This window comes from Argiope bruennichi, chromosome 4, assembly GCF_947563725.1.
Source record: "Argiope bruennichi chromosome 4, qqArgBrue1.1, whole genome shotgun sequence".
NCBI lineage: Eukaryota > Metazoa > Arthropoda > Arachnida > Araneae > Araneidae > Argiope > Argiope bruennichi.
The window spans coordinates 15,052,398-15,066,028 of NC_079154.1; the positions used below are offsets into that span (position 1 = coordinate 15,052,398).

Here is a 13,631-nt window from a genome sequence, read left to right on the forward strand (position 1 = left end):
AGGCTAGTTATTAATTTTTTTTAAAATGGAAATAAAGTTAAATACACAGAAAAATATAAATAAATAACATGGATAATATACCTATGAATAACAAGTGAAAACCAAATTTCTACTCAAACTGCATTTTTTTAAATATTTTTTTATTGAAAACTTTATGAAATAAGCAATGCGAAACATCGCACAGAAGGTGACAACCTCGGAATTTCTTGGAAGAAAGAATGATCTCTTCTTAAAGTTTTCTTAAAATTTCATAAATTCCACGGCAATGAACATTTTATTGCATTTTTGTGCTTATGCATTAATTAATTATAATATTATAAATTCAAAATTACAAGAAATTTGAAAGCAAAAATCGAATATTCATTTAATATTTTGAAAGACTCGATGAGAGTCTTTCAAAATATAAAAAGAGTCTTAAAGCAATAATCCTGTAATTATTTTATTCCACAGAAATTTATTACAACTAAAAATGTTACAAATCCCAGTCACATTTTTTAACCCAGAGTGCAAAAAAATGAGTTAATTATTCATAACAGTAAATTAAATCTATTTTAATTTAATATCATATACTTCAAAAATCCATGCAAAATGAATTCATATACTTAAAAAAAAACGTTGAATTTAAAAACTAGAGTAAAGCATGGATTACTGTCGCCCATTTCAAGGAATTAAAATTTAAAAAATATATATATATTAATAGTTTTTATAGTTATAAAAAATAATATAAATTATAAAAGTATTATTCACTTTTATGTTTAATTCTATTTTCAGAACAAACTATAGGTTTTATGGAAATCGTTATATTTTATTTTATCAAAACTGTGGATTAAAAATCCATTAAAATAATTAATGAAATTTAAACATGAATCTGGATTTAAATAAAAATAAAAAAATATATCTTGCAACACCGAGCATTAGTTGATTAATACTTCATTTCGTTCTTCGTCTTATGCTTTTATATAAATTACCATTAATTTCTACTACATTATCTTAAAACCCTTCATGATTTTGGTTTAATTAAGGAAAATTACTCCTGAAAGAGCCATGCTATACACTTCTCCATAAATGAAAATGCTTTCTCATATTCTAAATAATCATATTGTAGAGTTACATAGAAAGTAAAAGCGAATGAATGGATCCAGGTGAGTGGAGGGGAGGTAAGAGACTTTTTGATGGCGCTTTCCCCAAAGAAAGACCTCTTTGCGTTATATGATGCTTCAGATCACGTAACAGAAAATGCAGTCCCCCGAATTCCTCTCTGTCCCCGTATATGAATATACGCCACATAGATTCTGATGCTGCCTGTTGCCGTGCAAAATCTCCTTCAGAGAAAAAGAGAAATTCTATCTGATGTATTACCCATTTTGTCCATACATTTTTATCTCCTTCCCTATTTCGAGACCATGTTCCTGGGAAGTTTTAAGAATCAAGGAGAACTTCGTCCAGAATTCATTCCATCCCCTCTAAGAAACTTTATTAAAAGGAAAAATTCATTTAAATGGAGAAGTAACATGACTCGACTTTCCTTCATTAAAACTTAAAGCAAGAGTTTCGGATTTTACAAATAACTATGTAATACATATTTCTGATTAAAACGACATGTTGTTGAAAATAGAAAGAGTTCCGTCCATCCCTGTCGCAGTATTTAATGGAAGTGTTCTATTTTAGAAAGATTTCGAAATTCCATCAGGGGTAACAATAAACCGCCTTCACCAAGTTGAGTTGTACAAATCCTGGTTCACTAAATGGACCGCATTTGAAAAAAAAAATTGCCGAGTAACCCAATACTCTCTTTACGGACAATGATTTATTTTTAAAAGTCTTGCATGAAAGACACTGTTGCCGTAGTTGGAATAGCAAAAACACTGACGAAAAGTCTTTCTGCATTATTATTATTGTTATTGTCTAAGCAGGGTTTTTTTTTATCTATGTAAGATTAAAAGAAATTTTAGCGCTACTTCCTTGAAGCGAGTTGAAAGTATGAATTAAGGCAGCAGTCTTTGTTAAATGTTTTTAATTATGGCATAAATGAAGAAATACAATATTTTAAGAGCTGTTTCTAATTAAAAAAAGAAAAACGGCCAGGGATATTTATAGTTAAAAAGTGAATGCTTATAATTAATGCTTTTCCGTCATTATTATTCAAAATTTTTCAACGTTTAATTGATTCGGCGGTTTTTATGGAAATCTTCACCTGAAAAGAAAAACAGGATTTAACTTGTGGGCTCTTTTTGGGAACTTAAAGTAATTACTTTCTTTCTAATGGCCGAAAGACACAAATAATAGAAACGTCTTGATCTTACATACCAGCGTAAATTCGCAAGCAAAAAATGTGCAGTGAAACAATAATTATTTACAAGAACTGGTTCATATTTTTGTAATAATATATTTGATTTAAGAGTTCGAAATTCTTAAATTCTGAAGTATTTTAATTTTTATTTTGGCATGACAAAAGGATGATTTTAGTAATTTAGAAAGAAAGAGCGCCATTAAAATATGAAATCTGTGAGCATTTTTAATAAAGCTCGTGTTTAGAAATTTTTACAAATTATTCCATGTAAAACGAGAAGAGCAAAAAATTTTAAAATAAAAGATTTCAAAAAAGGAAAAGGAATGTAATAGTCCTTTGATTAAATACTTTGTTCAAGAATGATTGTAATTAAACAATCATATATTCCTCAAAGTTAATCCCTCTCAAAAATAAAAAAAAAATTCAAATTATTTAGCTTATAGATTAACAAACTGTATTCCATTCTGAAATTTTAATGCAAGCGAATTGAAATTTAGTGGGAATTAAATCTAACAGTATAGAAAAAAAAATTAGATATTTTCAATCTCTGTTTTGTCTACCCATTTCAATCATAAAAATTATAATCCTTGGAAGATTTCATCATGAAATCTGGATAAAATAGAAAGCTAATTTTCTTTTCACAAAATAATGGAAATCATATATATAATTTTCTTAAAGAAACACGAAATAGTTGTCCAATACACTTTTTCTTTCTATATACAGATTTCCAAATAATTTACTTGCCCTCAAGAGCTTGCAAGTATGACAAAAATTTCAATGAAACCAATAAATCGATAAAATTAGTAAATCCATAAATAAAAATAATAAAATACAACAGTAAAAAATGCAAAAAAAAAATTGCATTAGGTTATTTTCCTCTATTCGTTTATTGTTCTATTTGCATTTTAAATCATATTATTTTGATTATTATCATATTAGATATATTTTAAATGTATTTATATTATATATTAACTCACACACAGTCTTTCTCGAAATAAAAAATATGTTTATGTTTTGATATCTTAATATAAAAAAATGCTTTTGTATTTAATATTGTAATTCAGAAAATATATTCTTATTACCCGCCTTTCTTTTTTTAAATAAAGATGTGAATATCTCTGAAATAAAATTTAAAACAAACCGAAACCTAATTTTCTTCAAACGTTATTAATCATTTTTAAAGAATAAGGAATAGTTAAATTAAAGATTTTGAGACACAGCCAGGGAGAAGTTAAATAATAAAAATATATATATGTGTAATAATTTCAGTCAACAGGAATGGCAACATTAAAGATAAACCTTTTCATATAATTTATATGAAAAAATAATTTTCGGTTAATAAATAATGAATTATCATAAAACTTCCCGGAAAATATTTAATCACAAGTTTTATAGTACTTGTGATCAAAAGGCAAAGAAACTTTATTCTGTAATTTAGATTCCTACGGCGCATATTTTATTTTTATTTTTGCGTTTAACTTTTTTACTATGCAGTTATTTAATTTTCTATCAACGGCTGCAAAAGAGCCTGAAATACGCATGCGCCACTGGAATATATTTTATATTTAATAAAATATTATGCTTTTAATTAATTGTTAAAGAACTTTCACGAAAAATTCTTTCTCATAACCAACCTCATTATATTTTCAGAGTAATAAAGTGATACTTTTCTAAAAGGAAAGGGTAGGAAGAAGCATACCAGAATTAATAAATACATTAATAAAAAGAATTCGACAATACAAAAATGCACTTATGCTGCGAGTACATGAGAAATTATTATAAATTGTTTCTACAAATGTAGAGGTAATAGATAATATATGAGTAAGTATGAGTAAGAGTAAGTATGAGATGAGTAAGTACTTAAAACAATTTGGAAATCATTAGCAGAATCCCCCCCCCCCAATAATAATATTAAAATTTTTAGTTATGTTGTGGAAAAGGCAATCCTTTTTGAGTAATGGCTTGAAATGGAATTATCACTTTTAGCGAACATCTCTAAATGCTGAGGAAGTTTCAAACTGTATATTTGTTTTATTCATTAAACTGTTTTTGTTCTCTATATGTATTATTTAATATTTTTCCATTTGTAGTAGTAAATATAATACATAATACAGATTACTAAATATAGTATTTTTTGAGATATTCACCCATTAACTTAAAAATATACAAATAAATATAAAAAATATTTATTATTGCGTTCTTTGTTTACAAAAAGAAGAATTCAACTATTCCGGTTAATCTATCCCAAATTATTTCTGATTTTATGTATTTAGGATGTATTTTAAATAAATTTACAATTTTTTAAAATTATTATTTTATAAGGCTTAATATCACCGCTATTCACCGGAAATAATGGGAAATTACGGAAATTGTACAAAACACTATCTATTATCATAGTAAATTTGAATTATCGTAAGAAATAATAAAAATAAATCTCAGTATAGATGTTACCTCACGCCTAGAAGAAACAAAAACATATTTCTAAATAGTAATTGTTGCCTATCGTATATTAAATTTCTAACTATCCAATTATTACCCAAATATCATATATACATCTCTTGAAAATTCAAAAATTTACTTTTCACTGATTCCAGCTTTAATTCTTCTCTTAATAATTTAAAGACATTTTTAAGCGCATTATTCAAAAATAATTAATATTGTTTTAATTGTTTTCCATATTTACAAACACATTGGAATTATATTAAATTAATTATTTTAATTCTGCCAGTGCTATAATTAGAAATATTTTTTTTCAACAATAATATAAAGTAAAACGAATTTTGATAACTATATGCTTCTACTAAAATTTAAAATTTCATTTAAAATTTTCTCAAGCACTAAACGAATTATATTAAAATTATAAATAAAATCCACTATGCAATTAATGAAGAATATGTAGATTTTGTTTTCTTATGACAAAGAAAAATATTATATCAAAAATCTTACCAAAATACTGATATGTTATTTCTATCGGCCCCATACGATTTTAAATTTTATCTAGTGACTTTTTTTTTCATAAAACCGATCATTTTCTACTTTTTTTGGATATTATAAAAAGAAAATAATAAAAATATTCATTTTTTAAATAATTATTTTGTAATTAAATCTAATTTCATAATTTCACATACGCAGTTTGTTCGTATGTATAAATAAACCAAATAATTCATCAAAACAAATAGGAAATAAACCGACTTGATTCTGGATCAAATTAGCCGAAAAATATTCATGCAAAATCTTATCTTTTTTTTTCCTTTCACATTTTCGATTTATTTATAAGTTAATCTCCTAATTAAATCATTTATTTTACAAAGCACAATAACTTACTAAGTAATATCATTGTCATGCCATTACTCTATTCAACATTTATGTCCGGAGGTAAAGAGCTTTGAGTTCAAGAACTTCGTAACATTTCTCTCAAATCGGCAAACAAAATGACAAAGATGGAAGATGAGTTTTAGCATATCATTCCTCGTCATTTGTTAATCTAAATGAATCTAAATGCGTTAATAGGATGTGTAATATATTTATAATCAAACACTTTACTAAGAAACTATACAGAATGGAAACAATTTTTTAAAAAGGAATTCAACTTGCATTAATTTTAAAAGAAAACATATATGTTTTAAAGTAATAATATTGGGAAATAAGGACAAAACAGTTTTATTAAATCATAGCATTTATTGTCTTTTAGAAATACGAGGTAATTTTAGTTTTGAGAGTTTGTTTAAAGACATGGTGTATAATTATGATTAGAAATTTATGTAGTCCGTCTCAGTAAAGACCACAAAGGCAAAAATATATAGTAAGGACATGCTGCAGCCTTTTTTTTTTTTTTTTTTACTAACGAAATGGGACTTTTTCCCGAAACCGACTAGATTCCGAATTTTGAGATATAAATAGATAGAGTGGAATGGGAATGCCCATTTTTAACGATTCGTTTTTGGATGCTGATGATGTTTCAGATTGTTTTAATTGCTTTTTCACAAACCCATTTTTATTCTCTATGTATTATTTCATTTTCTTCCAATTATTGCACATATGATGCATATTACTGTTTTCCAATGTTTTAACGAATATGCATAATACTTAATACAGAATACTAAACAGAGAATATTTTTCTAAACAAATCCTATACCAATTTTAAAATAAGAGGTGCGAGGAAAAAATGAAGTATGCTAGATAGGAGTTTATCTTTAAATAATGAAAAAACAATATTTAATTTTTAAAGAACGACGAAATTAAATGTATTTCTCATACAAACGCAGGTACAACTATGATTTATCTGCACGTTATCATTAACAGTCATGAAAAATATTATTTTTCTATTTTGAAGTTTACGATGAAAGAACTTAAATACATATTTTCAGACACCTTTATAATCGTCATCATAGCACATGAACATAGTACTTCTACTACTGTTTTCCCAAATTTTCCTAATATAAAAGAATTATATTTATTCTTATAAGATATTCACTTGTATAAGAGTTATCAATTATAATTATATACATACATATACATACATATATATATATATATATATATATATATATATATATATATATATTATACGACCTTAGTACCTCCGTCAATACATTCATAAAATTTCTTAATATAAAATATATTTATTCAATAACCTTAGCAGCGTTATTAAGTACGATTATATGCACATTATATTATATATATAAAGTGTATGAACACTGTACTTCCTACATATATGTATTTAAAGATGTTCCTAATATAAAGGAATTATATTCATTATGCAACCCATTTTAATCATTATCAGAAATGATAATACAGGGTGTCCCAAAAAATGTATACACATTTTACCAGCTGATAACTAAGTTATTTATTCTTTCTTTACATACTTAACCAATTGAACCGAATGATGGCAGACAGACTTGAATTTGTAGAAAAGAAATTTATTCTAAAATGCTACTGGAAGTATGAAAATGCAGTAGAAGTGCAAAGACAATTTAAGAGGGAGTTTAACGAAGAACCACCTACACGAGTTACTATCACTCGAATTAGAGATAAGTTTGAAGCTGATGCAACTGTTCAGGACGTCCATAAACCTGCAACAGTTGTTCAATTGAGGGCAACCATTGATAATGAATGTACGAATATCCCAATGGAGTTGTTCCATCATGTGTGCTTTTCCAACGCTTCGCGTTGTCAGCAGTGTCTGGAGCAGAACGGACATCAGTTTGAGAACATGCGATAACAAGACAATAGAATGATATTTGTAGAATCTTTTACATGTTGAAAATTATTCGAATTATAATTAACCCCAAATTTACAATTATTTAAAGTGTGTATACATTTTTTGGGACACCCTGTATATGGGAAAGTATATGAACATAGTACTTCCATTATTACGTTCACAAGTTTTTCTAATATTAAATAATTATATTTATTCAGCCATCTTTATAATTGTTATCAGATACGAGTATATATATACACATAGGGAAGTATTGAACATAATGCTTCCACTACTACTCTCACAAATTTTCCTAATAAAAAATAATTATACCATTTCCCCCAAAACCAGTGAAGCGCAGCGTGAATTCGCCTAGTCAGAATAGATTTCATCCAGTTTGCATGCATACAGGTCATGCGCGTGGCTCGTGAATCCCCCTCCCACCCACCATTCAAAACTTCCCATCAAGGGGGAGGGGAGTTCAGTCATGGGTGCTTCATCCCGCTCAACCGTGAGTCCCAGGTCCCTTCTGGTATCAAATTACTTTCCAAATATCATATTTCGGTATTCCCTATAATAAGTTTTTTTTCCTGTGATCTTGCAACAAGTGAGGCTCTTTATTAGAGGAAGTAATTTCTAAATGGGCAGTAATTCTCAGTGTGCAATATTTCCGGAAAGATGAAGCAATGGGATATTTGACTACTGGAAGCTTATATACCACGTTTACGTTTTAAATGAACAATGGCAAACATAATTGGATGAGGTGCTTAATCTGAAGGAAATACTAAATAAAAATCTTTAATTTGTATTCGTTCTTTCCGAATTGCATATGATCTTAAATAATCGAAAAGTTTGGTAAATCGGGATTTTGTTGGGTAAAAAAAAGTGATGAGATTAATTTTTTTAAAAATGCTCCATTAAAAGCGGATTTTTTGTTGTTGTGTATATTCGTTCTTCCCTGGTTGTATACGCAATTCTCAGTCTGTTTCTTTTTTAATGATTGACTATTCTCTGCATTTTGTATTCCTGTTTACATGAAAAGAATTTTTTAAAGAGCCACTTTTTCTTAAATGTAAATTGAAATATTTTTGCGGTTTATATTAATTTTAGAAAAGTAATTTATTAAATGCTTGTTATGTTTCTTATTTGACTCACAAATCAGGTATGTCATAGTCTTGAGTCTAAGTCAGGATGGACAACAAAAACCGATGCACAGACTCAAAAACTCGAGATAAATATGGGCTATATCAGAAATAAAACAGCAGTTAGTATAGTAGATTATTTATTAATATTAAATCACTTATATGATATAATTCTAATAATTAAGTATTATCGAATTTATTAATACCAAGACATGTTCTAGAATTCAGTATTATATAATAATCGTTAAGATATATTTTTATGCAATTATATACATTTTAAAATGAAAATGTCCTATCCTAATAGCAGTGGCATAATTGTACGGATGTATTATTAAAGATTTTAAAATCAAAACGATTCCAACTCCATCCCTGCACTAGCTTCAGTTATGATTTGTGATATCTTGAATATTTTATCTTTTTACCTACAAAGAATATTTTTGATTAATAAATCGTTTAATTTTGGATTAAATAAAGCAAAATATTTATTACTTTGAAATGCAAAAATAATCACTTATACACTGGCAAAATTCCCAAATGTCCTAATTTGTATACAAGTAACAATAAATATTCTAAAAAAGATGCATTAAGCCGCGGTAGTCTTCAGATAAGATTTTGACATTGCAATCTATGGACTCAAGGTTCGAAAGCTATTGCCACTGAAGACCCGTCTTGTAGACGAGCCTTGCACGTGAAATATAACTACAGGGGCTAAACGTCGTTCTGTTGGAGTGACGCCGATGTCTGAAGAGTGGGATGCCAGTTCAGGCTTTGTCTTCATCATTTGATCGGAGTTCAGATGATGTTCCTTATTTTTGCAAACGGGATGTTATATAACTGAATTAATCTAAACTTCAAATGGGGATTTTACATCTGGTTAGAAAAGCGTTAGGTTACATGGTGATTTCTTCAGATTAGTCTAAATTTCAAATTCGTATGACAAGTGCATATGTAATTGTCAAGATAGTAATTATTTTAATTTCTATTACAGATGAAACAGTTCTGCTCGATTAATGACCTTGATACATTTAACAAGGGGCATGACATCGACTTCCTTTTCAGAACATCGTATGTTTTGTTCTGGATTGCAAAAAATATCTTTTGCGACCATGGCAAATCTGTAGAGGAACAAATATTTCCACATTAGTGTAAAGTTGAAATATTAATATTGGATTTTAGATTTAAAATACTAATTCTGTTCTCCGCTATCTTCAGTATTTGAAGGTACATCCTAAAAATTCTGAAGCAATGCAGGATTTTTTTTTTTAATTTCTTGAAATATTTTATCATTATGGAGAGTCTTGATATTTCTCATCTGTTATAAGAGCATCTGCTTTAAATGTAAAATCTATCACTTCTTTATAGTTTGAGCATATATTATTTTTCTGGGAAATTAGAAATTTTATTTTTTTAATAAATGTTCAAAATATTGGAATCTTCTTTACAATGGAAAAGATAATGAATATAAAGTCTACATTCCAAGAAATGATTGTCAAATAAATATAATATATATTTTTCAATACAATTCTTAATTAAGTAAATAATTTAATTAAATTTTAATTGTTTTCAACTTCACATTCTCTGTCATTAGATAAAATCATCACAATATGATTTTCCCGCTCAAAAATAAAAACTCACGTATTTGTTTGTCGTAGTTAATGGAATTGAGAAATTGATATATCTGTTTTCCTACTTGCAGCTGTTTTTAAAAACAAATTATATTTAACATCTCTATGTATGTGTTTTGAAAAACATGTTGATGAATATGTATATTATTGAGAAAAGCAAACTGAATTAGAAAAGACATCGCTCTTAGCTAACGGGGGGGAGCATCGAATTCAATCGATTTAGACGAGTATCTCATTAACGAAGGAGCGCACAAATGTTAATTTATGGGACCCTTTAAGAAATACGAAACACATCCGATGATCTTGTAGAATTCTTCTGATTTCTTCGAAAGCCTCGCCCACATTGACCAATGAGATTCGAATTTCTCCTGATTGACGTCGGTCTCCACAGAAACAAGCAACTGTGAGTGGCGGACTCATTCGGAGAAAGGGCGTGACTTTCGAACTGCTGCTCCGGAGCTAGCTTTCGGTTACCTGTGTTTCCATGGCGACGGAGTGAAAGAGATCTTGGAAGAGTTGTTCTTTTTTATACCCCCCCCCATCTCTCGCTCTTCTTTTTTAAAAGTTTGTGTGGAGGAGAAAATTCGGAAAACCAGAGAGAGGTTTTTATTTCCTTCCAGTAACTGAATGTATTAAAACCATATACTTTCTTCATATTACTTATATATATATATATATATATATATATATATATATATATATATATATATATATATATATATATATATATATATATATATATATATATATATATAAATAACGCAGTTCAAAATTCTTAGAACTCGACCATTAGTTCTGTTGAAATAGGAATTTAATACAGTTCCGCGTTATCTTATCCCTTTCAGCCGTTTCTTAGAAGCATAGATTATGAAGCTGTTGACAATAACAATAATAGAATTTCCTGGAATTTCTTCACCATATTTATTTGAAAGAAAACACTTGAAAGTACAAATAAAAATAATCTTTTCCCCAAATTTCATGGGTAAAGAGAGATATGTAGAATACTCAATATACTGTATGTTATATCGAATTACTTGCATTGCGTTTTCTCGTTAATCAAATAAATGTATTATATTTTAGATCTTTTTTGGTTATATGTTTATTAAATAGAGTGCGCGTTTCGCTTACTTTTTAAAGTGCAAATTTTACTGCATATTTACTTTTCGTTCAAAGTAACTTTTAGGAATGAAAGCAAATCCTTCTCGTTGATACAGATCAAGAAAATACGAAGATTGAAAGAAAGTACGAAATGAAGTTTATTTTTTCAAATCAACTTTATATTTTGCTGGAAGTTAAATAAAAGCACATGAAACCACTACATTTATATGTGATATGCATATCGAGCATTGCACAGTTTTGCGGAATGGTTGTGTATATAATTAATTTTATAAAAGAATCAGTGAAGAATTGTATACAACAGGAATGTGCATTAAAAATGGCAGAGAAATACAATACAGATCTTTTACTTTACTTAAAAGCATTTAAAATCATGTAAAACGATATATGGAAATTATTTCCATCTTCCATATAATAAACACAAATTCTATGAAAATAAATGCTGAAATTAAATATTTCTTGTCGGATATTTTAAAAGCATTGCTTTTAAAGGTATTTTAAAATAGAGCGAAATAATATTTTATAAAATTAAATGATAAGATATTCAGTATTTTATGTCGAATATTTCATGTGACCGATTTATGTGTAATTATGAGACGAACCGTGGATTTGAGAAAAATAAAAAATAATTTATAAACATATAATTGCAAAAATATTTATATTGTTTCTGTTACAGAATTAACTGTTAAATTTTAAAATAAAAATGAATAAAATCTGAAAAGCCGATTATATCTTGATTGATTCTTTATAAATTATTAAAAGAGTACTGTAAATATTCTAAATTGCATTAAATAAGAAATTATTTCTAAATGACTAAATATTTCTATTTTATTATTTGCTTGATTGTTTTTCTAAATATTATACTAATTGTATCACTTTTTTTAATTATTAAGCTTTTCGTGTCGAACTTGAAAATATTAAGCAAATGCTTCATTTTTTTTTTCTAAACTGATCTTTACTTTTTTCTCCTACATCTTCTCGTATTCTTAGGATATCTATCATTATCATTTCCACTTTGCTTTACATTTTCTGTTCATACAGTGGGGGATGAGATAGTTCAAAGCAAAGAGAAGCAAAGACAGTTGCCTATTACCAAACGTGAGAGTGTTCACTCACCGATTTCCCCTTAGACGGACATTATGGGATGTTTCACGCTTTTAAATATAAGGAAAAAATATTAAAAATTATCTCAAATGATTTGATCTAAGATTACTCTTCAAATCCAGTATGCTAAATCACATTTATTTATTTAAATTGTTTCGTTTTTGAATTGCCATTTTCACATACACAAGAAGTAGAAACCGACACAGGTCTCTAGTCGAACCAAAATTATATATAATTTTGAATGATATCTTTGGATAACTTCCGTAAAAAAGAAACTTTTGGAATTCACGTCAATTTATTGTACACGGGAGACAAAATTTGTATAAGAGAGAAGATCTCTGTTTACATTACAATACAAGAATAAAATGACAGAATTTTTTCTTTATGGGGATTTTAATGAGAGAATCTGATTACTTGATATGTGGAGATTTAGAAAAAGAATCTAGGGTATCTTTGAATCAGATGCATAAATGTTAAGAATTTTTATCTCTTTGCTGCCGACGTGGGAATCAACAGAGTCAATAATTTTGTTATGGTCATGTTAGAAATAATTCAATATAAAAATTGGATTCAACTCGGGAAATAAAAGGACATTTTAAAATGAAGTAATATGGACTAATTTAAAATAAAAATTAAGAAATTAATTATAATTTTATTAAATGGATATCATTACCCACACAAAATATTATATATATATATATATATATATATATATATATATATATATATATATATACGCGCGCGTGTGTATGTGTGTTTATTAAATAGAATATGTGATTCACTTACTCTGTATTAAACATGTGTGCACATTTGTGCAAATAATCTGTTGCATTTTTAAAACTTTTTAAATAGTAATTTTCAAAAATGAAATCAAATCCTGTTTGTTGATAGAGATCAACTGAATAAAATATTAAATGTTTATGTATAAATCTCCCATGATTACTGGCATTATGTTTTTCTCAGGGTTGTAACTTAACTTGCTATTGTCTATGAGAATTTCATGGACTTTTAATTTGTTCGCCTTCTAAACAACTATCATTTTCAAAATAAATATTCTTTATATTGCACAAAATATTTTAACTCTGATGAGTGTGTATGGGGAGGGGAGGGGAGGGGAGGGGAGGGACGAGAATCCAGATAATTTAGAAATGATTGAA

The 13,631-nt window shown here is 27.6% G+C and overlaps 1 protein-coding gene across 1 annotated transcript in view; it reads right to left on the reverse strand.

The window, feature by feature from the left end:
• The window catches only part of LOC129967124 (receptor-type tyrosine-protein phosphatase N2-like), a 595,790-nt gene that overhangs the window by 361,034 nt on the left and 221,125 nt on the right, over positions 1-13,631 (reverse strand). The gene's annotated exons all lie outside the window — the stretch shown is intronic.